The sequence below is a fragment of the Haemaphysalis longicornis genome, unplaced genomic scaffold, assembly GCF_048455015.1.
Source record: "Haemaphysalis longicornis isolate Haplotype H1 unplaced genomic scaffold, Haemaphysalis longicornis Haplotype H1 scaffold_6, whole genome shotgun sequence".
NCBI lineage: Eukaryota > Metazoa > Arthropoda > Arachnida > Ixodida > Ixodidae > Haemaphysalis > Haemaphysalis longicornis.
The window spans coordinates 89,109,648-89,136,906 of NW_027526407.1; the positions used below are offsets into that span (position 1 = coordinate 89,109,648).

The 27,259-nt window shown below is 45.9% G+C and overlaps 1 long non-coding RNA gene across 1 annotated transcript in view; it reads right to left on the bottom strand.

Annotated features, from left to right (window-relative positions):
* The window catches only part of LOC144141750 (uncharacterized), a 57,662-nt gene extending 33,927 nt beyond the window's left edge, over nt 1-23,735 (bottom strand). Inside the window, exons 1-2 of the long non-coding RNA XR_013316689.1 lie at nt 23,464-23,735; nt 4,441-4,607 (exon numbers count right to left, since the gene is read on the bottom strand). This is a non-coding gene — a long non-coding RNA (uncharacterized LOC144141750). The remainder of the gene's footprint in view (nt 1-4,440; nt 4,608-23,463) is intronic.
* Between the last annotated feature and the right edge of the window lie 3,524 nt (nt 23,736-27,259).

Genomic DNA, 27,259 nt, shown 5'->3' on the forward strand with positions numbered 1-27,259 from the left:
GAAGCCTGGGTTGCCGCGGTGGATTGTTCTTTGACGGGCACTTCACAGGCACTAGTAGAACAAGTGCTCAGCGTACTGCTCTGTATTGTATTCTAGAGTTATTAGGGGTAAACTGAGCTTCCGCTCGTCGCAAACCGTATTGGACTGAAGCGGGTTTTGCACTTCGGTCCGTGAGCAGTTCTGCGGTCGAGATCTTGGCCTCCCGTTATTGCAATTCTAGGTTGATGACGTCCCGATGTACAGGAAACGGCGAAATGTGTTCTCGCTAGGTTTTTTTTCGCGCGATGGACGTGAACGTCAAATTCTTTGGCCGCTGCATGTCGGAAAAGTCCGTGTGGTCAAGGGACATCGCCTGGAAATGTTTTACAAGCCTTTGTAATTCCTGGTGGCTCACGGTTAACTGTGTTAACTTGCAGGTTTTGTAGAACCAAATGAGAGGTACATATACGTGAGTGGACGTGAGCGGGCGGATGCCTTTGGGCATAATTGCTAATGGGGTAAAGCAATTTCGTTTGACTGACGGGCCGTTGGTCGAGACTGTTATGCCGAAAGACGTCTGTCTTTTTAAAGCATTGCGGAGGCAGTTAATGGCGAGGCATATTTCTCCTCGATACGCCAAAGCGTCGAGGTATTGCCGTTCCAGTTTGTCAGGTGAACTCGGTTCTATGATCTACCTGTCTATCTCGTACAGTGCGGTTGCTCTGCTCGCGAATAGGTCAATAAATTCTTGCAAATCATACGAAGAAGCAGAGGGAGCTTCCAGAATCTCGCTCGCTGCCTTGAGTAGTCGTGTAATGGAGCCGCGAAGGACGCGTTTGGAAAATATAGAAAAAATATGTGGTAGTACTACTGTGCTCCGCCGTCATCGGAATCATCACCGCCACCATGGTCGCATCTTACCTTGGATGAATGAGCAGGGCCATGAGAACTGCATGAACGTTTCCCCAGCTCTTTGCAACACATCGATATAGTGGCGCAAAGACCCTCAGCGACACAACCGTTTGCGCACAACTATTTCAATAGGATCGGTCATCAACCCGTTTCGCTGCTTAACTATACGGGCAAAGACAGATGCAACCATGATTTAATGCATGGCCGTAGTTATTTTTCTGCCGCAGGGGAAGCATGCAGGGACTTTATTTCCGTGATGATGAAGAAATGAGTGTGGATGATAGTAGAAGAGAATGATGAGAAACGATGGGGGCTTTGTTAGCCTTATTCTGTGCAACGTTCTTTGTGCCACCATAGAGTTTCCTATACGAAAGCATTCTGATGAGGAGGGTCTAAGTGGTTTCGATGTAGTCTTCTTCTTTGAGCCCGTACCGACTGTCGGGCACCCCGGACTAGGACGCAGTTGAGAAAATGAAATATTTTGCTTTCTCAGCAGCAAGGCAAAGGAATCCTCAGAAGAAACCACTTCATGAACCGAACGCTTTCAATTGCAAGTTTGCAAACAATAACACGAACTTTTTCTGACAACGATACCACGAAGTAACAAGAAAACTTATATACACCGGAATAAATTTCTATAACCGTGGCCAGAACCGTCGTGCGGCTGCAACGTGCCGACTAAGGTATCACGGTAGATGTACAAGCAATTGAATACGCAAAGCTGAACGTACAAGCACCTTAACCGTCAGCAGCATTAGAGGCACTTATAATACTCTGCATATCATAAACAGAGTGTATGCACTCCCAATAAATGGGGAGGTCTTGTTTTTTAGGAAATGATCAACAGTCACACGCGCAAACTTTATTATAGGGACAAAAAAGAGGCAAGAGATTGTTTCTCCTCTGCAAAACCTATGGCACATTGCAAAAGCATTAGTTATTGCCGACATTTTTGTTGGACGATATTTTTGCATAAACAACCATGACTGAATTATAATTTATAATTCTTGAAAAAAGGTTCTTTCACATATCGGTGTCTTTCTACATTTCATCCTCGCCAACCAAAGTCATTTTTATATTAGAATTGCAAAAAATAGCGGTCGCCGACCTAAAGACGCTGATAGTCCATCTGGCCGTTGGTGCCATGATGAGAAATATCTGTCACTGAGGAATTGTCTCTCAAAGACATTACCATGCCTCTTAGCTGTACGACTCGCATAAATGGCAAGATGTTAACTTTGCAAATTTCTAGAATATATTCCCTTTTAAGAATAAGTATGTGGATCTTTATTTATAGGTACATAAAATCAATAATTTCACAATGCGCGTTCCCAGACGGTTGTATAAAAGCTGCAGCTTTGGAGCCATATAAGTGCTTAAAAGTGAACTTATACTCCATTCAGCAAAATAGGGTTGCGGTGTAGAAGGTATTGTAAAAGAGCTCTGAAAAACGTTGAGACGTTTTCAAAGTAAAGTAATAAAATAAATATATTATACAAAAGACCAATGAGCAACAAAGAAGGTTTTCGAACTGATGGAATACGAAATAATAATTAGAGCAAAGCGCCCCACGATGTGCTTGTCGTAGCCACGAAATGCTCCTTCTTTTGTTGGTAAAATATTTTGATGCTTTCTAAACTGCTGATACTACGATGGCATAATCACGCCCCAAATAGCTTTTCATTACTTAACGGAGCAGGGTTTACAGTTGAAGAAAGGAACTTGGGAGATTTTTTTATTTGGGAACTTTAAAAATTCTTCTACTTTCATGCTCAAAGATAAATTTTCTTTTACTCTGGTTCATTACTGTAAATTTCTGCTAGAACGTCAAAGGTTAGATAACAAGGCCTACAGCTTGAAATTGTCTAAAAACTATCTTCATGAGCTCAGTAAATGGCTTCGTATCAACAGACTCGCACTGAATACAAGTAAAGCAAAATTCATGCTGTTTTACCTATAAAACAAAGCAGTAAGCTATGAAATATGGCTTCAGTATTGCGGTACGGCACCACAGCACGTCAGTGGCCACTCAGCCTTGGGCGTAATATTCAACAAAACACCTGTCCTGTACAAATAACATCAAGAATACTCGTGTAAAGGTAGCATGATCAGTCGGCATGCTACGCCGTCTTGGTAGTTTTTTCTTGGTTGGTTCAGCGTGTAGTTGTATTACTCTATTATACATTCGCGTTTTACATATTTGGCGTTATTATGGGGTATTGGTAACAAATGCGCTATCGATAATTGCTCTGTGTTGCAGCGTAGAGCCATTCACTTACTAAACCAGTCAAACAAATATATTACTTAGAGAAATCCTATTACGCAATACAATATCTCAGATATCAAAGAAACCTTTTTGCTCAAACTTGCTGGGTTTGTTTTCAAGCTAGCCTTCCTAAACTACGATTTTATCATTACAATAATGCTACTTTGTATGTTCCAGTCCTCCTTGAGCGCCATCTTTGTCCTCGTGATTCCTTGTATTCATTTAAGTAGCCTGAGCTGATGTATGCTGTTACAAATATTTATGTTGTGATTGCTGTATATTACGTTGTCCTACGGGCATTTAGGTGAACTGCGTTTTTCGTATTTCTTGGTATGTCTGAAGACTGTACATAGTATATTTTTTGAGCACTACAACTCCTTCTGTTGGTGCTCAAGCGGGGTGAAGCCTAGAAGAGAGAGTATACCTGCTTTTTCTTTTCCTCACCGTCATTGCTGCACTCTACTGCACAAATGGAACAACAATTAAAATACAAAAATACAATACCCTTAGTTATTTTTTTTAACAGGTGTGTCTTCGCGGGCAACTAAAACCACTGAATTAACAATGAAGCAAAGTCGAGATAAAGAGAATAAATAATAAGAGAACATTCGAAATATGTGATAAAACTTCTTGAAAGCCCCAATTTTGCGACAAGTAACTACCCCAAAATATCCTTGTACTGCATTTTGTTTTTTTCTTCTTAATCGTTTACCTAACAATCTGGGCTTTGTACCCATGTGCCGTACAGGTGGTTGCGATGTTCAAGTAATAATAATCGTAAAGAATGAACAAAGTTGTTGTGGCTGATGCTTGCAATGACGAGACTTCTCGTGGCTCTTTTACAAAGGAAATGCCGCTTGGTCGTATTAAGCCTTTATATGCAATCTTCCCTACTTTTGAAATGCCTCTACTAATGCTCTATAACCATATGTGGTTTGTATTGCAGCAGGTTAAGAGTAGTCTACTTATTAGTGTGCTCAATAAGTGGTTGACCCATAAAACATTACCAAATTCAAAGAAATTGGTTTGCTCGACCACCTCTCGGCAGCGGGTGAGAAGCTAAAGCATTGCGCATCCCTTCAAGTCACACTATGTTGGTTCAAAACCGGCCTCCGAACCTTCATTTTGGCTTTAGGCGAAAGAGAACACACCTATTGCCCGTGTTTTTGGCGTTAGTATTCGATCCCCAAAATGTGTAACTCATTTTCTTTTCCTTCCTTACGAGACCCCTCATATTTCACTTTCGCCTGAGGCGCCTAAAACCTCACCTTCCTTTTACTTACGCAGCGCCACCAGCTAATCCCAGCTGTATACCGTTGTAGTCCCAGGTAGTAATTGCTTGCTTCACCAGGCGAACGCATGTTTCCATCATTTTCTGGTTTGGTCCTAAGGAAATCTCTCTGGCGTTAGTTGCGAAGTAAAGCCAAAGTGGTGCCGTCGTATTTAAAACCTGCACGCCAAAAGGAGACACATGTTTTTAAAAATCCTCCGGTATTTTAGAAATGCTCTTTTATAAACTCTAGCTCGAGTGATATGTTATGAAACATTTTGTAGTGACAAAGTTCGGCCATTATATACATTTTATTCCTGCCACAAAGACAAACACTGTCACAGGAGCAATGAAAGTAACATAAGGGATTCGTGATATTTGTAGAAGCTGCCTGCGTCAGGCAAAGAGTTTGCGAGAGGATTAGATTGTATATTCGCATTAACCCGCGTTTGAGGAAAAAATAATGCACTCCTTCGTCTAACGACGGCGATGATGGAACGCGTTACTTTAACGTGATAAATTGCTGTGTCAGTCCATCCAACACTGTGAGTTTGTGATACAAATCAGGTATGCACAACTTTTTTTGAATAACCGCCGCAACTCTCAGGTATGCACTCCATAGGCCTAACGCATGTGTTTGAGGTTGTATGCGGGTATCCGTTTCTACAGCTTTGCGCGCAGGAATTATTTCTTCAGTGTGTGCCGGTTCGAAGTGGTAATCCTCAATTTGTTATGGTAGGACAAACGTCCTAACCTCAAACCGCAAAGTTTGGCCTAACGCCCAGGGGGTGGCATCCGCATGACATGAAAAGCAACGTCATTCTCTTGGTACGTCCAGCTGAGGTTAACTTCTATCGATGTTCACCTCAGAAAATAACTTTGTGCCTTCATTCGTGGCGCTGTCGTACTCCTGCGTCGCGACTTTCCTCGGCTGTATACATACAGCTTAAGCGGAGGGGACATAACCCAGCTTTCGTCATGTTTTGCGGGAATTGTTTGAATTTTGCTACACTTCGCCCACTATCGTTAATATTGTAAGGGCCTTGGTTACTCGGTGAGGTAAGGCGTTTATTTTACGACTAAGCCATCTCGAAACACCGGACCACCAACCAACGATGATGATGATCAGTCTCGTAGAAGACGAAGCGTTCCTCGATGTGTTTGGTGATGGGGATAATGGAGCAGTGAAATAAATGATTTTCTACGCTTCCGAGCTTCGCGCTCACACTTATTCCCCCCCCCCCGTCAAGGCGGCCTCCCGGCCGCAATCACACGGAAGGACGACGATGGAACGGCTTGAGCCGAGACACGTGCACAATCTCGGTGCCACGGCATCGGCGGTCGGCAGGTGGAGTTACGGGGGTTATGCGGAAGTTGACCGGTGAGGTTGTCTCTAGAACGGTGTACGGTCCAAGGAAACGGGGAAGGAATTTTTCGCAAAGTCCAGGAACCCGGAGAGGGTCCATAACAAAACTTCATCGCCAGGTCGGAAATCAACAGTCCAGTGAGATGCGTTGTAGCGCTCTGTTCTGTCCTGCTGACACTCAGTAGTGCGGTCACGGGCAAGCTGGCGGCAATGCTTCACGCGAGAGATGAACTGTTCAGTGCTTGGAGCAGAACGTGATACAGGGGCGGTAAAGAAACAGGTGTCTAGTGGCGAGGACGGTTGGCGGCCGTACACGAGGAAGAATGGGGAATAACCGGTGGTGCGTTGGGTAGCCGTATTGTAAGCGAATGTTACGAAAGGGAGGGTGTGGTCCCAATTGCTGTGATCAGGTGCAATGTACATTGAAAGCATGTCAGAAAGCGTGCGATGAAATCTTTCAGTAAGTTCATTAGTTTGAGAATGATATCCGGTGGTCAATTTGTGAACAGTTCGTGAGGCATGCAGGACTTCTGCAACGATGTTGGAGAGAAACGTTCTCCCCCGGTCACTTAGCATGCCGCAAGTCGATGGAGTGCAAAAAGAAGCTAGCGACCTCTTCGGCGCATCCAGTACGCAAGGGAGCCGTTTCAGAATAGCGTGTCACATGGTACACAGCTGTGACGATCCAGCGGTAACCGGTAGGAGTTTTATGTAGCGGCCCGTAGAAATCAATCCCAACAACCTCAAAAGGCTCAGCGGGGCACGAAATAGGTTATAGCTGTCCAGCCGGAGGGGATGTGGGGCGCTTGCAACGCTGGCAGGAGGTACAGGACGCGACGTACTTGGATACGCTTGTGGACATGCCAGGCCAAAAAAAAAACGGTCTCAGATGCGGTCATACGTTTTCCGATATCCGAGGTGGCCAGAGGTCGCATCGTCTTGAAAGGCCTCCAAAAGTTTCTGCTGCAGTGCACGGGGTACAACGGGAACCCACTTTTCTCCAGTAGGATTGTAATTTTGAGGATGAAACACACCATCAACAACCCGAAATGTTGTTTGCTGGCGGCACAAGCGACTGTTTGGAGACTGTGTTCTACCACTCAGTCTGTCGACTATGCTTTGACAATAGTGGTCTTCTTGTTGGAGCTTTTTAAGCTCAGACGATTGGTCTGAGGCGGTTCAAATGAGGGAGACGGTGGCGATGAGCGTCGCGGGGTTGAATCATAGACACGACGTTTTGAACCGTAAGGATAACCGAAATCTCGTTCAAACGGTGCGTACCCTATTCGTTCATCTTGCATACGGCGTCGGCAGAAGCGGGATATGTGGCCCCGGATCCCGCAGTTATAGCAGACGGGTCGGTCGCTCGCGTAAGCCTAGCGAGGGGTTCGCACGTTGGTGTAGTACCCCCGTGGAACGGTCGCTGCGGAGATCGCTGTTACATGTGCGGGTGCGAACGGGGCATCTTGAGGCAGGGGCGGTCGCAATACCATCGCCGAGTAGGACGGGGTGGGAGTTGTAGTAATGGGGGGTGGCTTCGGCATCACACCCGTCATGGATGCCAGCTCCTCCTTCACGAGGTCGCTCAACTGGAGCGCTTCCGAGCGAAAGAAATTGCGTGGAGGAGACGGCGGGTCATTGAACTGGAACTCTTCGCGGATGATTTGACGTATGAGGGCGCGTAGGTCCGCGTCCACCTGTGGTTGCATAGCAAGACCATTTGGTTGCAGACGGACGGCCTGCAGTTCGTCCATGCGCTGACAGGTTGCCCGGATATCGCTGATGGTCGAAGGATTTTGAATTACATGGGTGTTGAAGGCAAAAGGTGCTATGCCCTTCAGGACATGGCGAACCTTGTCGGCCTCCGGCATGCTTGCATCCACACGGCGACATAGAGCGAGAACGTCCTCTATGTAAGGCGCATACGTCTCCTCAGGGCCTTGAAGGCGACTGGCCAGCTTCCTTTTCGCCATGTCTGACCGAGCGGTAGGCCTACCGAATATCTGGCGCAGCTCCTGACAAAAGGTGGCCCAGTCGGCGAGCCGGTGGTTGGTGTTAAGAAACCATGTTTGTGCCACCTTGTACAAGGAAAAGCCAACGTTCCGTAGCTTTGCCACGTCATCCCAACGGTTAAATGCACTGACTCGAGTAAACTGATCCAGCCAGTCTTCAACGTCTTCATGGTAGAGCCCGGCGAAATGACGAGGATCGCGCTGGCAGCTGGTTATAGCAAATGCCAGAGGCGCAGCAGGGGAGGTGCCAGCGGGACTGCTTCCGGCCTCACGCTCCATCGCTGCTACAGGCAATCGCCTACCTGAACGGAGCTCCAGGGGTCTGCTTGGAAGGCGTTGAGGACGGGATCGAGCGCAACCTCCACCACTTGTAAGGGCCTTGGTTACTCCGTGAGGTAAGGCGTTTATTTTACGACTAAGTCGTCTCGGAACACCGGACCAGCAACCAACGATGATGATGATCAGTCTTGTAGAAGAAGCGTTCCTCGATGTGTTTGGTGATGGGGATAATGGAGCAGTGAAATAAATGATTTTCTACGCTTCGGAGCTTCGCGCTCACAATATTGTCAGAGAAAGTTGGCTTTCCTCCAGTGCGTTTTCATCGGGTAACTTCAGAAGTGAAAGGCTAAAAGCTTAACTTTAAAACCTTAACAGATACAGAAGTAGAACAATCGCGAACTCCTAAGAAAGCTGTGGCGACCAGTTCACCAAGCTGCCACGACGAAATGCCTGAAGAAGCTATCCACTGCTTCCAAAAGAACCTTGAGCGGGCGAACGTTTTTTTTCATCTTTGGAAGCAAGGAGTCCTGCATGCTATATCCGAGGACAGTATTTTTCGTAGAGTTCATTGGATTGTGCCAAGCGAGGTGTCCCGTCTCTTTCTTAGAGTTTTTTAGTCAACAAGACTAAGTTATATGTGGTGACTGTCTGTTTGTATGAGGCCATAGAGGGGACGATTAGGTGGACAAGTTGCTGAGAGGCTAAGTCCGCGTCATCTAACTACACATGCTTAAATACGCGTGAAGCGGCAATTACAACCTTCCTTTATATTAGGGCGAAATTCTTAACTTTGCCTTGAATGGAAAGGGTAAGGTTTCAATTTTTCTGTCTCGTACACGGAATTCTCTTAAAAATCACCGGGTGTGTTGTGAGAGTTTTTAAGAGCACAAAACGAAAGCCTAGGTAGACCTTCTGATGATCTGCTGAAGTTGTCGCTCCAACTTCCCACGCGTGCCCGTCATGGCTTCACCAGCCCCCTCGACAGCAGCCTCTGAAACCCGTTCCGCTCGCTCGCCGCCAGCGGGCGAGCGAGCGGCATACGAGTCTAGTGTTGTACCAACTGCACCAACCCCGCACGTTGCAGGAGATATTGACGATGAAGAATATGATGACGATTACTTTAATGTTTTTGGCGGGTACTCGCACGGGGGTCTGGCAGGTATAATTTACTGATTTTTCTTCGATTGGACTGTAAAATGATAACGTATTTCCAGGAAAGAAAGACCCTGAACTGAAAGATTGATACGACTAAAACTGAATGATGCATTTTGAGGAAAGGAAAAGTTGTGATCGTTTTGTTTTCGTGGCGCGTACACACTTTAGGAATTGGCCAAAAATCGGCCGCTTCGAGGTTCAGTGTGCTGCTTTGCAATTTAGGAAAACCAGAAACGGGGGACATATAACTTTTGGAATATTCCGCAGAGTAGAGCTTGTACGCACCAGTAGAGCTTGTACGCACCAGTCCGGCAGAACCCTGATTCCGAGGAAGCTGTGGGATAAGCCAGCCTGCTGGATGACGCGTTTCACACCGCAACACGCCAAACGCACCCCAAGAGTGAAACGCATTACTCTGTCTTGAAGGCACCGGGGAACTTTTTTTATTATCGCTGACTTCGGTGAATGCCCATACTTTACTCAGGATTTCAGGCAGCCTTAAAATTGCAATTCATTTCTAAAGCGCAAGTTCATCGAACATCTTCAAATGTCACTTCTCGGGGTCTTGGAGTAGAGAACTCTGAGCGAGGCAGAACTTGAGTCCGCAATATTGTCACGAAGCAAAAGATGACACAGTTGTCTTGAAGAACAAATAAGTTTATTTGAGCGAAATTGTTCTCCTCTAAAAATTAAAAAAATACAAAGGCGGCGAAGCAGCAGTCAACAAGGTGACGTTTGTAGGTGAGTGTCGGCGATTCGAATGCCGCCGCGTCTGCTCCACGGGTATTTATCTTTGGGCGCGAGTGTTTATCGAACCGTCGAATTCCATCCATAACACTGTAGAATCTACAGTGTTATGGATGGAATTCGACGGCCTAGAAAATTATTCTAGGCCGTTGTCTTTAGTTCGAAACGGTCTCCCTATCAAAAGAGATACGGATCCGTATCTCTTTTGATAGGGAGATACGGATTGAAAAGCGATACGGATCCGCACGCACCCATGCTCTCGAGAGCGTGGGTGCGTGCCTGCGTGTGTGCGTGTGTGTGCGTGTGTGCGTTTGTGTGTGTGTGCGTGTGTGCGTTATAAATGACGCCCTCGTGACTGCGCCACATTGAGGATGGTGGCTCTAAACGTTGGAATGCCTCTGCTACGTGGTGCTTTGTTACCTGTCGTGATGTGTTCAGAGTTCTTTGTTTGCTGCGAGTAGTGTGTGTGTGGGGGGCGGTTATGTCGCGTCACATACCTTGAGTCACATAAGCAAAAGATGGCTAACTTTTGGAAGGCTTTTGCAGCCGGGTACTGTCTTGCTTCTACTGAAGTGTTCAGTGCGTCTTGTTTTCTGTACCTAGTGTGTACTGTTTTAGGATACGTCAGCTCGAATTCGTGCCATGCGCGAAAGATGGCTCTTAGCACATAGGTATTCAGCGATCCTTCCGACTTCGCCTATCTCCCAGCTACAGATGCAACAGCTGCATTTATAGGCCGAGATTGACGAACTAGTTAAAGGGCTCCGCAGACGGCCAACAGGCGCAAACTGCGCATGAGGCCTATCATGCGACTTTGCTCCGTGAGCGGCATGTGTGGTCGCACCAGCAAGCAGTTCCTGGTATGATACCACACTTCCAAATCTCCGGGCATTTGCCTTCAAATAAAACGTCCATGTGAGCCGCTCGATGTTGCCATGTGAACGCATGCGAGTGCATGAGGCGACAAGACACCAACATGTATCGAAACAAGAGTGTGGCAATTCGCTTGTACCGTCTCGCCAGCTTATGAAAGGAAAGAACTGTAGCCCATTCGTTTGGGGTTAGCCGGCCATCGGTAAACCTTGTATTTTGGGAGTTCTGTCGGGTGGTAGTGCAGCCCCACAAGCATCTGTACATCAGGTTTCCTTGAACATGCGAAATGGCCGACCACCTGTGCCAGTTTGAGGCCGTATTGGGTTTTCATCAGGGAGTTGACGCCTTGACGGTTGACACTTGGAAGTGTGTCCCCCCAAAGTTAATACGTCTGGCTACAACTACAACGACTGGTACATCGTCATGCTGTTGATGGTTTCTGACAACAACTGCAAGCTCTTGTGAACAAATGAAGGCTCACGCGGGAAGAACGATGATTCTAACGTCTTACGCAGGTCGAAGTTGCCAGGTAACTTGGCTAGACAGTTGTTTTCAATAGTGGCGAAGGTTGTGGAATGTGTGAATGCTTGTCCGCTTCTCGTCGGAGATGAAGTGTTCCCGTTTCAGGCATCCTTAATAAAACCATTTCCGCGCCCTGGTACTCATGGGTCTCCTTCACAGACATTCGATTATAACTGTCAAGCGCTGGGCGCGTTCTCGAGAGTGGCTTTGAACGGCTAAAGACGCCCTCGTGTCATAGATAATGTCAATAGGATTGTTCGGGCCGCCTGTGCGCTTCACAACATTTGTAGCCGCTCAGGAATCACTGCGACACAAGCTCGGTCGATGCAGTTCGCTGTGGCGATGAAAGACGTCTTCAGCCAGTGCGCACGTGTAACAGGAGAGAGCCATTAGGGGTGGCAGTCATGGAGGCCCTGGCTCAGGATCTAGCTAAAAATCAAGGCGGGGCAAACGTCGTTTGTGTTATTTCATTGTTTGTTTTCTTTGTGGCAATCTCAGTGTTATGTTTGGTACATTAGTTTCATTTAAAGTATTTATGTTTTGTGCAATGTTATTGGTTCACCCAGTTTTTTCTGTCCGCAGAACGTTGCTTCCTGCTCAAGAGGAATTGCTGGTCTGTCCGGTTTTGTTTCCAGCATTCGTCTTGTCTGCAGCAGAGTTGTCTGTTCATTGTTTTTTTTAACTTACCAGAAGGCTCCAAATCTTGTTAGAGTATAGGTGCTCGGTCAAGGTTTACTCCAAGCATTCATGATGTGGCAATGCTGTTTGTGTCAACACCATTGTTATGTTTGCGGCCGTAACGTTATTTAGAGCATTCTTGTCTTGCACAGAGCTGTTTCTCCATCATTCGTTTTGTCCCCAGCACGTGTTCTTGCTCTAGCATGTTTTCTTGCTGGTCTGTCTGGTTTTCTTTAAAGCATTCGTGTTGCCTTGCGCAGGGTTGTCTCTTCTTTTTAACTTACCACCAGGACGTGGCGTTTTATTGGGCAATCGTTGCTCAGTGGGGTTTGGCTTGGAACATTCGTGTTGTCTTGTGCTAAATTTTGTTTCCCCTATTTCAGAAGTGTAGGACACTTAAAGGGCCCGGCTTGCAGTCTTTTCTCGACCGTGGTCAGGCTACATAGACGCTGGAGTCTTGCGGCGTTACGCACCAGAACAGAGACTTCGAAAAATACCCGCTTGTCCCTCGGCTGAGCCTTCTGGCAAGATTTAAGAGTATACTACAACAAGAGGTTTCTATACGCAGAACCATTTGAAACTTCTGGAACTGCTGCAACTTGTCATAAATGTGCCAATAATTTATGGCAAAGAAAACTGCAAGTATATTTAAGGTAAATAGATGTAATTACCCGGCCATCTCAATGTCCATTTCGTTAGGAAAACCCGTTGTATTGGTTTTTACAGTATTGGGGGAAATCAGGGCTCTGGAACAAAACAACGAGGCTTTCAAAATGACGCTGCAATGTTTCAGCACATGCTAGATGAAAGCAAGCACTAAATGAAGAGAGCTCCCGCTCATGCTGTTGTAGACAGAACAAGAAACAAAAGAAAGAACAGCATACGAGCTGTCTTAGGAGGAGCGACAAAAGCACTGGGAAAGAGGGAAATTTGAATTGCTTTGAACAAACTGCTGTTCACTTCATCCAGAGCACAGCCAGGAAGAATGAAAAATGCGGGCAGAACCACTCTGCTTTGAATTTTTTAGCTTTCTACAAGTACGTACCATCTTATTGTAGAATGGCTGCTTTGTCTGTTTTCGTTTAAAGCATTCGTTTTTTCTTGCAGGCAGTTCTGGGCCCGCTTGCATGAACACACGTTCTTATTGGCAGTCTTATTCACAGTCTAGTCTTATTTACGGACTTCAATGAGACCGCAAATAAGATTCGGAGAAGCGCACTTGCTCGAAAGCACTCGGGCCAGTCTCAAGAGCGGTCTTATTGAAGACTATAGGGACAGCGGGTACCTAGATGAGCACGAGAGAGGACCCTTGAGAAATGCGGGGAATACGCCGCAAAACTGCTTGTTTCCGTCGCCGGCGTTGGGCAAGCGTTTATTTTGAACCATGATTAGATAAATTTAAGAAATTGTGACCATCAGACGCCGTATTTGGTCCTTGTGACAGATACGTTACAATGATCCGCCATCCTTGTTACGCCCACTCACGTGGCCGGCCCTCGGTCACCCGGCCGCGTAAAACAAAGATCGTCTGCTCGAAGCGTGAGCCTGAGAAACCTACTGGGCTGACGCAAAAAGCAGCGACGTTGCCTCACGTTGTCGCAACACGAGTCGTGCGTTTCATCTCACCGTAAATTAAAGTTGCGAATTGGCTTCGGTTTCATCGTCGTATACTCGGATGCAACGAGCACTCCAGCGGCTCACGCCGCCCGGAACGGCGACGCGATCGCAACAACCTGCTGCCTAGCCGGCAGCACGTAAGCGAGGGCTGCAGCTGTAAACAATCGCGTTGTAGAATATAGCCGAATGTTGGTATTATGCATACTGCTTTTACGTGTCACCTCCGGATCCCATTTTCTCAAGCAGAATGCACAATCAAAGTAAAAACCCAAAGAATGAAGCTACGTAACCGCCACTTTCGAAGAGAAGGATGGAAAGACGCGAAGTCAGCGAAGTCTGCGCAGCTTCTCATTGAAAACGCGATTTTATTTGACGCTGACGGCAGAGGTACTACAGGCTGCTAGCGTTTTGCTGTTGTGTGTAATTTTGTTGTCACATTGTAGTTCCTTTGTGAATGCCTATTTGTTGTTCCTGGGTTAATGGGCATGATTTTATAAAATAATACATTTGTTCCGTCCTTTCCGTGCCGCCTTTTCGTAGCTGCTGCGGTGACGGCTGGCATAGCAGACGATCACACAATCACACCGCGCGCTTGGCCGCCCGATGTCTGCTCGGGATTAATATCGGGCCGCAGACTATCTTTCCTGCCCATCTTTGCTTGACCTGAGGGAGAAAAAAAGCCGCGCTACCCGGGAAAAACAAGCACACGCCCATAGCGCACAGCAAAATTTGAAAACGGTGGTTGGCTGCAGCCATCGCTGCCACATCAAAGTAGGTAGGCCTCGTGGCTTTCGGCACAGGTGTTTGCTGTCCCTTTCCGCCCTCTCTCCCGACGGAGTTTCCAACGGCGTTGATCTCCACGGAACAGGCATTTATTTGTTCCATGCAGACGGTCGAACGGCCGCCGCTCGGTATCGTTCGCCACTTGTACGGCTACTGCACTCGTTTTTCGCGGTAATGAGGTCGATCTTTATGATGAAATGACCGACCACGTCAGCATAAGATTGTGAATAAGACTGCTCGTAGCAGGCTTATTCACAGTCTTATTGCGTTCCTATTTGCAGTCTTATTCCCTGTCTTATAAGTTTCCAGAAAGCGTCTTATAGCCCAGGGAACATAAGACCCCGAATACGACTGCCATTAAGATTAGACTGCGAATAAGACTGTCTAATTTGGCTTCAGGCAAGGGGGCCCAGATCGCACTGCTCAGGGGTCCCAGAGTCGCACCTGAATCCCTTATCTCCAAAGGAAATGCCTTCGAGACTTTACTCGAGGTAACCCAGGTTTCGCCGGACGTCTAATGTTCTCTTGGTGCCAACTGCAAACCCACCAGCGAGCCACCCACTCCCTATACAGGCAGTAGTCATCAGGCAGATCACATCGGGCAGCAGTCATCAGGAAAGGAACCGCCCTACTTCCAATACTATGAACGAGAATATTCCCAAGGAGCGGATTAATCCCCTCTTTTCTCGGTCCTAGCAAGTGCGCGCCTACTAGACTGGTCGCTACTGAAGGCCAGAGAAAGTGGCCACCATAAGCACCCATTGAAGGCCCTGAATCCTGTTAGTCCAGGAACCTTCGTGTCGGCAGCGAGCAGGCATGCCCGCGTGGGGTGACTGCGGCATTACGTTTATTAGAGGAACTTTATCACCGCTTTTTGCCAAGTTCCCAGAGCCAACCTCAGTAGCCACGCAGGCTGTCCGGGCCTGCCTCCGCGTCTAGCATCGGCTCTGGGACAGGAACTGGCCCATGCAGTTCCAGGGAGTCGCAGCCAATCTTTTGGCGTTTTGCATCCCTGGGTGACACCTGGCTCTCACCTACCGCTGCCCTTAGTAACCGACCAAAGCTAGGCAGCCGAAACCGCCTTTGCCCAGCCAGCTGGCAGGGGGTACCACGAGCAGGTGGCAGTCAAATTTTGCAGCAGAAGACAATAGCCTATAGATGACATTCGTATGCACGCGATCCTGGACACATACCCATACCCTGTGCGTGTTTTGTGGGTTCGCCGGGGCATGCTTCCTGCCCACACAGCGGCGGATCGCGCCTGTCGCCGTATGGGCCTTCCACGGCCGCTACGACTTCTTCTGGTGTCCACCCAAAGAGAACTACTGGTGGAAAAGGAGAACCTCCGCTGCGCCAGCAGTGCTTTACTTCCATCGTGTGGAACCGACCTCCCCAGTTGGCTCGCTCGCTTGGAGGAGGTCCTCCTGCGGAGGCTTCGAGTTGGGGTGGCCTTATCCCCATCAGTGACCCACGCTTGGCCTTCCCGCTATCACGCACCGTTTGCGGACACCTGTTTATTATTTACGGTCCCTGCGTCCGAAGCCGACACGAGCCACCTTCTATGGACCTGCCCTGCCCTTCAAACCCATTGCCTCCAACACCTCCGGGGCACAGGGCTCCATCCGGTGAGACCCCCTGAGCTACAGCGGTGGATATGGGGCCCTCAATAAAAGTCTCTGCCGACGTTTCTGCGTGAAACAAATGTGATGTTGTATATATAACTGTTATGCCGTAAGGCCAGCTCTTGCAAAAAAAGATACGTGGCCATTTTTTCTGTTGCACCGCATATTCGACAAAAAACGCGTGAGTTTGACCAACCCATTAAAACAATGGTGTTCTCAAAATCGCTCTTTTGTGAAATCAATTTTTCTAGAAGATTACTAGTACCGAGAAGATTTCAAGCTTGACCGGTACCCGGTTCTGCTGCCATGGGTGTCGTTGGCCCTTAAGTTATATTACCAATTTCGGACTACCCATATTCCTGTGCAGCGATGTTGCAAATGTGTAGTTGTCTACTATGGTAAGCGGAACGCTTTCAACACCCACCCAAAACAAAAAGTTACCTTAATTTTTTTAGCTTACACTTCGATTTTCTGTTCGTAAAGCTATTTTTTTCACCGTCTGCAAGCGACGCATGACGCTTTTTGAATCAGCGAGTTTTCCAAAGATCACTCTACAAAAGTGGAGCAAAAATGAACACGCCAGCATTACTTCACCGTTCAGCACTCTCGGGCTGTCAATATGGAGAGCAAGTTTAACAAATTAGCCATTCTGGCACAAAATCATTTACATGTTGCGCATAGCTTTTACAATATTTCCAGTGTGTTTGAAGAGAAACATCGCTTACTTTTTAATCACTCTTAGCGCCACACCGTCCGACACTGACATGTGGCTTCCTTCGAATATAAGGAGCGAATGGTATTACTGACTATTAGCTTTGTACGACGGAAATCATGTAACAAACATCGCAGGTTGATAGCGTACGCAGCAGACCAAGTTACGTCGTGCAGATATCCTGGAGATGTCAGCAATCGACATTGCAGATGTCCAGGAGATGTACCGTTGGGGCGAAATTACATATATTCAACGTTGCTACAATTGCAAAAAACCCATACAAATCACACAAAAGATAACACAGAATAGACCTCTCATGGTACTATTATATGCTATTTACGGGACGTTACCTTAGTGGTACATCTTATGGATATTGAGTGGTACGCATGCAAGACGTATATGGATGTCTGTTCTACATTGTTTTTCTGTCTTTGGGACAAGCAAGTTAGTTATATTCATGACTATACGTTAGTATGATATTGTTGAGATGAACCTGTATGCTGGAAATTTACATTATACATTTTGGAGTTTGGCCAGCCCCAATTCCAAGGTTTCCTTCGTGTTGTGGGCATTTATACTTCAAATACATGTCTTGCTAGCTATATATATATTCAGCCCTGTTTGCTGTTACTTGGCGCCCGGTTTCTAGATTAATGTATTTTCATTTTTGAAGCGCTGCATACTGCATGAAGTCTCATATGTGAAGTGCCAAGCTGGCCACACACTCTTGCAGAAGCACACGAGGCACAGCTCTAAACAAGAAATATCGCATCGAAAACAAGAGGCAGTAAGTAACAGCAAACCAGTCCTGATCAGCAAAAGCATCCTTGACACTAAGGCAACCATAGTAGCATCATCGAATTGTTCCACGCAGCACGGCTGTACAGGCCTTCTGCAAAGAAACTATCAGAGAAACAATAAAAAATTGAACTATTTAAAATGAGTCTCCTCAACCTGTCTGTAAGTGCAGCTGGGTAGTAAGAAAGCTTTCAAAGTATACATAAAATCCAAAAGAGTTCAGGTAAAACAGTTTATATTGGCTTCCGCATTATGTAATATGCATTCGCAGCACAACCACTTCAATTTTGATTCCTATCTGCCCTGGCCCACAGGGTACACATTGCATAATTACAAGAATAGTACAACTATTTATGACTATAATTAAGTCCCACACAGAAGAGATGTTGACAAAAATAGAAAAAAAGCACAAATGTAAACCCTGGGTACAAGCACAAGATAGTTGTGACTTGAAATATTTCACATTAAGTGAAATGGGTGAAAAACAACGAAAGAAAAGTGTGAAAACAAAGAAATGATTGAATGGTGGTTACAAAAACAAAGCAGATTTACGAAACTAAATTGTTTACATCTAGTTAAAAATTTGGGGAACATTAAAACAAAAGCACCTTGGAGACACAGAAGAGGAGTTGAGTGGTGGTTGTGAGTGCCATACAAATTTAAGCTACTTCAAACAAACCAACATCTAGGGAAATGGTTATGAACTATAGAAAAGGTGTGTATAAAGAAATGACTGTACGGCGGTTACAAGAGCAGAAGAAATTTAAGTCATGAAATGATTCACACTTAGTGAAATGGCAGGACAACAATAAAACAACAAAAAACTTTAAAAACTTATTCAATTCTGGTTAGGAAAACAATACAAAGTTACGCAATTTCAATATTTCACACAAAGTGATATGATTTGGGAGTGAACAAAAAAATGGGGAACACGGATATGATTGAATATTAGTTACAACGAGACAGGTTTACACGACTACGTGATTCACACCAAGTGATACGCTCAAAGAATATTACCTCAAAATAAAAACGCACGGAAGCACGGAAATCATTTAATGGTGGTTCAATGGTGCATGCCTTCATCATCAGTTATGGCAGGGATTCTTGAACAGTTTCCGTTCTTCGTTATGGTGCCAGAAACTGCCAAAATAGTTGCATACCAGACTGGTGGGAAAGTGAGTAACAATTTCATGGTCCAAGGGTTCAAAGAAATTTAATACCTCTTCTAGCAATAAAAACTAAGAAGCCGCAGGTTGTCGACAAAGTTGATATTTGCACAGGATGTGACTGACAATAAAAATGTGGGCACTATACATTGTCTGGTGAAAGAATTTGATGTCTGTAACAACACGAAGATAGCTAGGTCCACACAATGCAGGATGCCACTCGCAGGTGGAAAAAAGCGTGTTTCCTGTTTCCCAAAGCAGGAGAAGTCCTGCGCCAATTTGACCGTCAACAGTAGCTTGAGCAGGTGCCTTGTGCAGTCTGTTGCAGTTGCACCTCCCTTGCAAGCCAGTTCTTCAATATAGACATGGGTACCGGAAAATCTGTGTTGTTAATACAGCTTTTTTAAGACTGGTATAATACAGAATGGCCGCTTACCATTGTCGCTGAAAAAGACAGGTTGTGACAGCTGCATCTTACCGGTACTCGCCTACGGGGCAGAAACTTTCAGGCCAACTAAAAGGGCCTAACTTAAATTAAGGAAGAATTATCAGGCGATAGAATGCTAGAAGATGGGTGTAAAAATTAGGGACAGGAAGAAAGTGGAGTGGATATAACTTAATGTCAGCATTGGCACTACTAAGGCAACCTTAAAACTAACTATGACTGCTAATGTGAGGTACGACTATTTGTAAGAACTATATTTCGGGAATGGGGACTCTGAGGACATTTTAGACCAGCTGCAGGTCCCATCTGAACTTGCAAAATATTTTTCTATGTCTATTTTAACGGCTTGGTTGATTTAAGTGATAATGTATACACGGATGAAGCCATGTCCACAAAATGTGGCAAAAGGCAACATGCACAAACCCGAACAGCGTCAGTGCCAGTGACGTATACTTCCTGCAACAGAATGGCGAGGTGGGCTAGCTGGTATATATGCACAACTAAACTTTCAAAAAGCACATCACTGAAAAACTCGTTCTGTTGTTCTGTTCGCTTGTCCTGCTATTCCTACATTTTCAGTTGACGTATACGTTGTACAGCAGGAAGCATCAAAGTAGCGCAAGGAATTTTTGTTGCACAATAACATTCAAACATAGTCCAAGTTGCACCAGTCAGCAGCCTGCAACTTGTAAGTTATAAAAAAACGACAGGCCAGACACCAGAATCATACTTTGCCTTAAACCTGCGAAATCCCAAATGCTGTGTTACTCGGATCACCAAGTTGTGTTACACACTCAATTCATTAGGCTTGAAGTTCCATAAGTGACAGAAATTTAACAGACATTTTTGAATATTTTTGATAGGTTCTGAATGGTTAATTTACGTTTTCGATGCTGAAGTAAGAGTACGCAGCGCAACCAGCACTGCTCATACTACTGTACCAGTTGTGACATGCGTGTAGTTCTGACGTTACAAATAAAACGGGTTGCATACACGTTGTTCATTCCAACATTTCAAGACCAAACTGAGCGTTCGAAAATATTGAACACTCAACCGAAACGTGAAAAAAGCATCCAGATGTCATTTTATTCTAATGCTGTACGCTCGGAAATCACTCGATTTATTATCTTATTCTAATGCTACACGTACCGCAATCATTCACTTTATTGTGGACGTTTTTTAACCGAAAACTATTATGAGGAAAAAAACGGCATCTGCAGAAACGAAACAAAAACCAAGAGTGCATAATATCACGCAAAAGTACATGATGTGCGTGTAACGCATACATGCACTTATATTCGCAGTCTCCAGCTTCCCTTATTTCATTTCACATCAAAACATTCGGCTAGCAAAACAGGACAGGACACAAACATTTCACCAAACACAGGGCTAGAAATTGCGCGTTAAGTTATTTTGTTTACACATGCAGCAGCTAGGCACAAAGTTCTACCGACCAATCTGCACAACGCACAAAGCGACTGACTCAAAACGTTAGGACTAACCGCTTACGCGGGCAGAAGTTCGAGAGCAACGCTACTACGTTAAATACATATGACAAGAAAACAAGGTTCACTAGTACTCACTTACCTCCACTACTTGGCAGTATTTCTTCGTCCGGTAGATAAATCCATGGTAGTAAAATAACCGGAATAACGAAAGTTGAAGGCGTGCACACCCGTGCCGTCACCGGCCTGTAGCACGCGTATCGATACGGAGTGCAGTTAATACAACTGTTAGACGGTCGGACTCACCGCGCAGCGACTTTCCTGTCTTATGTTCGTCCGAGAGAAAAACTAGTTTCTGAAAGACACCCACCTTGATGAAAACGCACTGCGAAATAGATGCCGAAGTTATTGGTAAATACAGATATTAGTTGCCAATTATATACAAGAAAAGCTTGAGCGTGGGTTTTTTTACGAAAACAGTAATTGTACCGACAACATATACGGCATTTAAGGCAATTTCAAGGTCTACGGTGGAAACAGTGGAAATACAGCTGGCGTGGGGTTGCGGGCACCGTAATTTTCCGGTTTGTTCTGAGGCGCAACCACTTGCAGCGTATTTTCGCGCTTTCGCGCGTCGGCGTCGCCCCGCGTTGACGGCGTCGGCAAAATGCACGGCGACGTGAGCTGAAGCGAGAGCTACGCCGATGTTTATGCTCGCCAGATATCAGCGTCGAAGCAACGCCAGAAAGCATCCGAAAGCAGGCGACATCGTCCGGATTGCATGTCCATCTCCTGGTTTTGGGTCATTACTTTCGCACAAAACAATCAATTTCTTTTTAACCTGCGGTAATCGAGTGCATTGAGGCCAATTACAAGCTATTTCTGTTCGAAAGTGCGCATTCCTTCGGGGCTAGGTTGGCTTTCATAGGGGAGTTCGGGGGTTTGGGATAGCTTTTTTTGAGTTAAATACGGGAGCTCTGGCTACATCGCTTGTAGTGTTCGTATGATGGGCTTGTCTGCAAGATCGGTGCGTAACGACAAAGTTTATCAACGCCAAAAATATATCGTCGCATTCAATTTCATTCGCGGCTACCGTAGCTTGCATGGGGAACGATGAAGAGCGATAGCTTTTATTGGCCTAAATAAGGGAGCCTTGGTTACATCTCTTGCAGTATTAGCATATGTGGCCTCGCCTCCAAAATCCGTGCGGAAGAAACAAGCGTTATCACTGCCGAAATTTCTCAAATACGACCAAAACGAATCCCTCGACAATATTCGTTGGCAGCCTCTGTTAGGGTACCAAATTCTTGGGTCCACGCATTTTGTTTAAGCCAACGGACGAGAAATTCCCTGCCGGCCACTCGCTGCCGGCCGCAGGCTGGCAGCTGCAGTGGCGGCTTGGTCAACCAGAAGTAGCTGCGCCCCCGGTTTCGAGCAGCCGAGCGCGTCCTCCCACTGCTCGACGCTGGAGATGGAGTAGAATGGGCTAAGAGAACAGGCTCATATGCCGTGTCTTAGTGCGTCCAGGGAGTCGCAGAGGGGACAGTTGGGCGCAGGCAACTCAGAGGAGGAGGTTTTGTGGAGCAGGAATCGACGGGCAATGGAGGTGGCCTGAAAGAGTCGCCATACGCGCTTCTGAGCGTTGGTACATTGGTGAGGGATGTGTGGGCAGTGGGAAAACGGCGGCGGGAGAGGCGATAATGCTCTGTGGCTTCTTGATACGAGAGAAGACGATCGCGTGCCGACCGAGCACTGTGTTAGAGAGCAGGAGCGCGCCCAGCACGGCTGTTTAGTTCTCGTGCTTCTTTGTGGGCCGCGTCGTTGCCTCCCACCCCAGAGGGGTCGGGGTCCAGACGATGTCGAGTGGTTGAGTATGGGGATTTAGGAGAATCTTCAGTGCTGTAGCCGAAACACTACCAGGAGTGAAGTTTTGAATGGCCCTTTTCGAATAAGTGATTATAATGTGTGGTGGCAGCCTGGTGATGCGGGACAGGGCTATTGCCGCCTCTTCCGCTGTTGCGGGGTAAGATGCCCGTACAATGAGGAAAGTGACCGGGGGAGAGCCTGCCAGCTGTACTGTTCCTCCATCCCTCCACCATCGGTACAAGCTGGGGAAATTTGTTAACATAAGTGGCTGAATAGGGTGGATTTGTACGGTCAGCATTTGTATTTTCATTACTAAAGTAGACCGACCGAGTAAAATGGTGGTTTCCCTGTATAAAAACGCCTAGGAGCATCAATATTTTTATGGAGTATGTTGAGTCTAATTTATTTATTATGTTTTCCGCATTTATATTTCCAGCAAAAGAATTATATTGGTGGATTTAAAAACTTGCACAAAACCCCTCAGTGCAAAACCCATACAAAACATATATAAAACCCCTCGGTAACTACAAAACAGTGCGCCTGCGGATAGTGTGAAAATAAGGTAAAGCAGATATAGCTAAAATCAATGTAACTGCGATAGACATGTACGAAGTAAAAAACGGACATACCAGCAACATCTGAACAACGTCAGCAAACTATGTCTAACTACCGTCCACAAATGAATCAGCAGAAACAAGGAGAGTACGTTTTTAGCATAGTTGAAAGTACATCCGACATTAAGGTACCAGCAACGTTATCTCAACATCCGAAAATTTTTATAAAATTTTTGCACGTTATACGGATGTCTAATAGAGATACTGCTGGGACTTAGACGATCGGATCTTTTTGGGACGTCGCAGAGATATTAGTGCTTTGCTGGGTACATTTTTTTATATAAACTCAAATACATACAGCACCTGATCAAAATATAATAAATGAATTCACGTTACCTTTTCAATGTCAAGAAGAGATTCTGCGTTGTCCTGTTCATCCTCGAATCCATTTATTTCGTTTGAGGATCCGACGCTGATGTAGAAACAAAATATTACTACAGACCGCACCGTGAGAGAAAGGATCATCTAAGTGCCAAGAGTTCTGCTGGGTAGGGGTATTGGTGTGGAGTTAGCTTTTGCTGTCTTTGCAATTCGGAAATGTTCTATGGTAGGCTAAAATGAGGCGATTCATTTTGTATTGCTCGCAGAGTCCCGAGCGAAATGATGCAGATAATTCTACCAGCAAACAACCGCAGTTGTGTGCGAGCGCCTGACGCTATACTATAAACACACTTTATTATTTTTTTTCTGCTGCGAGCGTTAAAGAAAGATGAAATGTGTTTACCGTCATCGCGTATTGATATGTTTGTGTTCTGATTCCTTCGCCAGGCATTGACTACTAACAGCTTGCATTGAATACTATCCCAAATGTCAATAGCGCCAAAGTTCATGTCAACGTTGCTTCAGGCTATGGCGCTTTTAAATCTTCAAGAAATATCTTGATTGTGTGCTAGAATGGCGATGCTTTCGTCCAGGGGTAATTATCGACTTGGAATCAGTGCCGACGTAAAAGGGTCGCTGTTAAGATTCTTGTTATCCATTTGCCTTTTATTGCAGTGTTATTTTCTGCTTCATATTAGCTCTTACGTAAACCCGTGTATCGCGAATATATAATTGCCAACACGACCGTTTACGTCTTGTTGAAGCCTACCAGGGCGTTATACTTAAAGGGGCACACAGATCAGTGGATATATCACCAGATGACTTCAATGTTCGGAAAGGTACTGATGCTAAGGGAGAGTCGTTACGGCAGTTTTATGGCATTCAGACAAGCAGTGATATATTGGTTATTATAAAACAATCAGCCTAGTGAGCTCAACCCCTGAAAGAAGAGTTTGTTAGTTCTAGGTTGGGGCATCTTTAAAAATGAGTGTCACTTTGGTTCTCTTATTTATTCGTACAGGTTTTTATGCAAACGTGTTGGTGAAAAAACAACTTTTAGTGGACCTATAAATATGTATGGAGTGATTGTGTCTGATGTTGGAGGCATCTGTCCATTTTATGAAGATGTTTTCTTTTAGTTATTTTGTATGATAAAATTGTATTAGAAATCAAGGTTCCACTTAGTGAGAAACAAAGCCTAAATGTATATATCTAGTTAGAATCTCTACTTTCTATTTGATACCGCCCAGAACACTGTTGTGCGAAAGGATTCGGCTCTAGTAGTTGTAACAGGCTTTGTATTATGTGTTATCTGGCAGCTCAATTGCGTGATTCAGAGACACACATACATATCTACATACTTACATACACACATACATATATACAGACACACACATACATACATGCTAAAAACCTCGAGTTCATAATCATACACACATACAAACATGCATACACACATATACATACTTACATACATATATACATGCTGCATGCGTATATGCATGCGTACATACATACATATCTACATACATACATACATACATACATGCATGCATGCATGCATGCATATATACATACATACATACATACATACATACAAGCATACATGCATACATACATACATTGATACATACATACATACATACATGCATACATGCACACATACATACATACATACATACATACATACATACATACATACATACATACATACATACAGATATACATGCGTACATGCATGCGTACATACATCCATCCATCCATACATACATACATGCATGCGTACATACATACATACATGCAGACATACATACATACATACATACATACATACATACATACATACAAACATACATACATACATACATACATACATGTGCGTGCGCACAGTGACGGGACTGGTATCAACGACCCCCACTCGCCCGTGCGCGGGATATAAATGGGAGCAGCGGGAGCCAGGGGGGCGACAGTTGGCGCCCACGCGCGTGAAGGTCGCATCAGCTGCCGGACCGAAGTGGTATCTCATGGCCCTACCGAGTAAGATGCATTAAATTCGTTCGTGTGTTTCTTTAGCCGCTACCTGTGTGTTTGTTGTACGACGCATGCCAGCAAGGCGGAATTCCCACAGTGGCGACCAACGTGAAGTTGGGTTTCCGATTTCCGGGTTCGGGAAACTTCACGCCCCGGCGCCGCTGAAGCCGGGCAGCGAGTCGCAGCGGGCCAACCCACTTGGTAAATACATTCTTGTGCCTTCGGTGGATCGCATGCAGTACCCCCTTCCCAAAGCTACGTTCACCAACAATTCGCGTCAAAGTGCTCGGTAAGTTCGCAACTGCACTCCTTGATACCGGTTACACAGTTTCCCTTATCGGCGATATGCTTTTCGAACACTGCAAGGCAAGGCAGGTAAAATTTTGCCATAGCAAAGTTACGCTTAGGATAGCGTCGAGTGCTGCCACGGAGAGCACAAACGCCCTTCGGTTAGGCATATCGGCTAGCTCGCGCGCTAAGAGGCAAATGTTTTTGTATCTCAAGGGCTTGTCGGTTGCCATGATTCTCGGCAGAGATTTTATCGCAGACGCTGCTATGCAGTTGGATATCAGGGCTAGCGGTTACTACCTTGGCGACGACCCAAGTTTTTTCCCTTTTGAGACCTCGGCGGGCGCTCCGCAACCCATCGGGTCTCTCGCTGCTTTGCCGACTGAAAGCATGCCGGAAGACTTGTTACAGGAGCTGCAGACTTTCAAACGGGCGTTGTTTGAGCGCAAACAGCTCGAAGGCCTCCTGTGCAAGTATGGGGACATGTTCACGGAAACACCAGTGAAAATGGATGTCTTGCAGCATCGCATCGTTACTGGGGACGCGAAACCATGGCGATGCAGCCCATGACCAATGAACGCCTCCAAGAGAGCGATTTTCAACAAAGCCTAGTACGAGATGCTCGACACCGGCGTCATTCGACCATCAAAAAGTCCTTCGGCGTTCCCGGTCATCCCAGTCGGTAAGAAAGACGCATCTATGTGAGTCTGTGTTGACTACCGAAAACTGAATGCCATGACGGAAAGAGATGCCTATCCGTTCCCGTCGGTGAACGAACTAACGTATGCCGTGGCAGGCGCGAAGTATTTCACGACCTTTGAAAGGTCACGTGGCTATTTACAAATAGAAATGCACCCAGACGATCTACCGAAGACCGCGTTTACATGTCACCGGGGGTTGTTTGGATTTGTGCGAATGCCTTTCGGTCTAAGCAATAGCCCCAGTTTATATCAAAGGATGATGGATATTGTTCTGGGTTACGCGAAACACGAATTTGCTTTGTGCTATCTCGAAGACGTCACTGTCTTTTCATGCTCGTTCGAGGAACATGTGGAACATTTGCAGATAGTGTTACAGCGCATGCGCGTGACCGGGCTGACTATACATCCCGTCAAAGTACAGCTGGCCGGGGAAAAAATCAACTTGCTCGGATTTGTTGTTTACAAGGGCATTCTGCGCCCAAACCCAGAGAAACTGCAAGCAATACTCCAATACCCACCGCCGTGCGACGTCAAAAGCTTGCAACCGTTTGTTGGCATGATTGCATTTTATCGGCAATTCATTCCCCAGTGCGCGAGCATCTCTGTACCGTTTAATGACCTACTTCGCAAAGAAAAGAAGTGGTGTTGGGCGTCCGAACAACGGACCGCTTTACAAGCCTTGCTGACAGCATTAGCAGAAAATGCGTCTTTTAAATGCAAATGCACTTTATAAGCGACCCCAAACCTTCCACCGCCGGCGGCGGCGGCGGCGGCGGCGGCGTCCGCAGTCC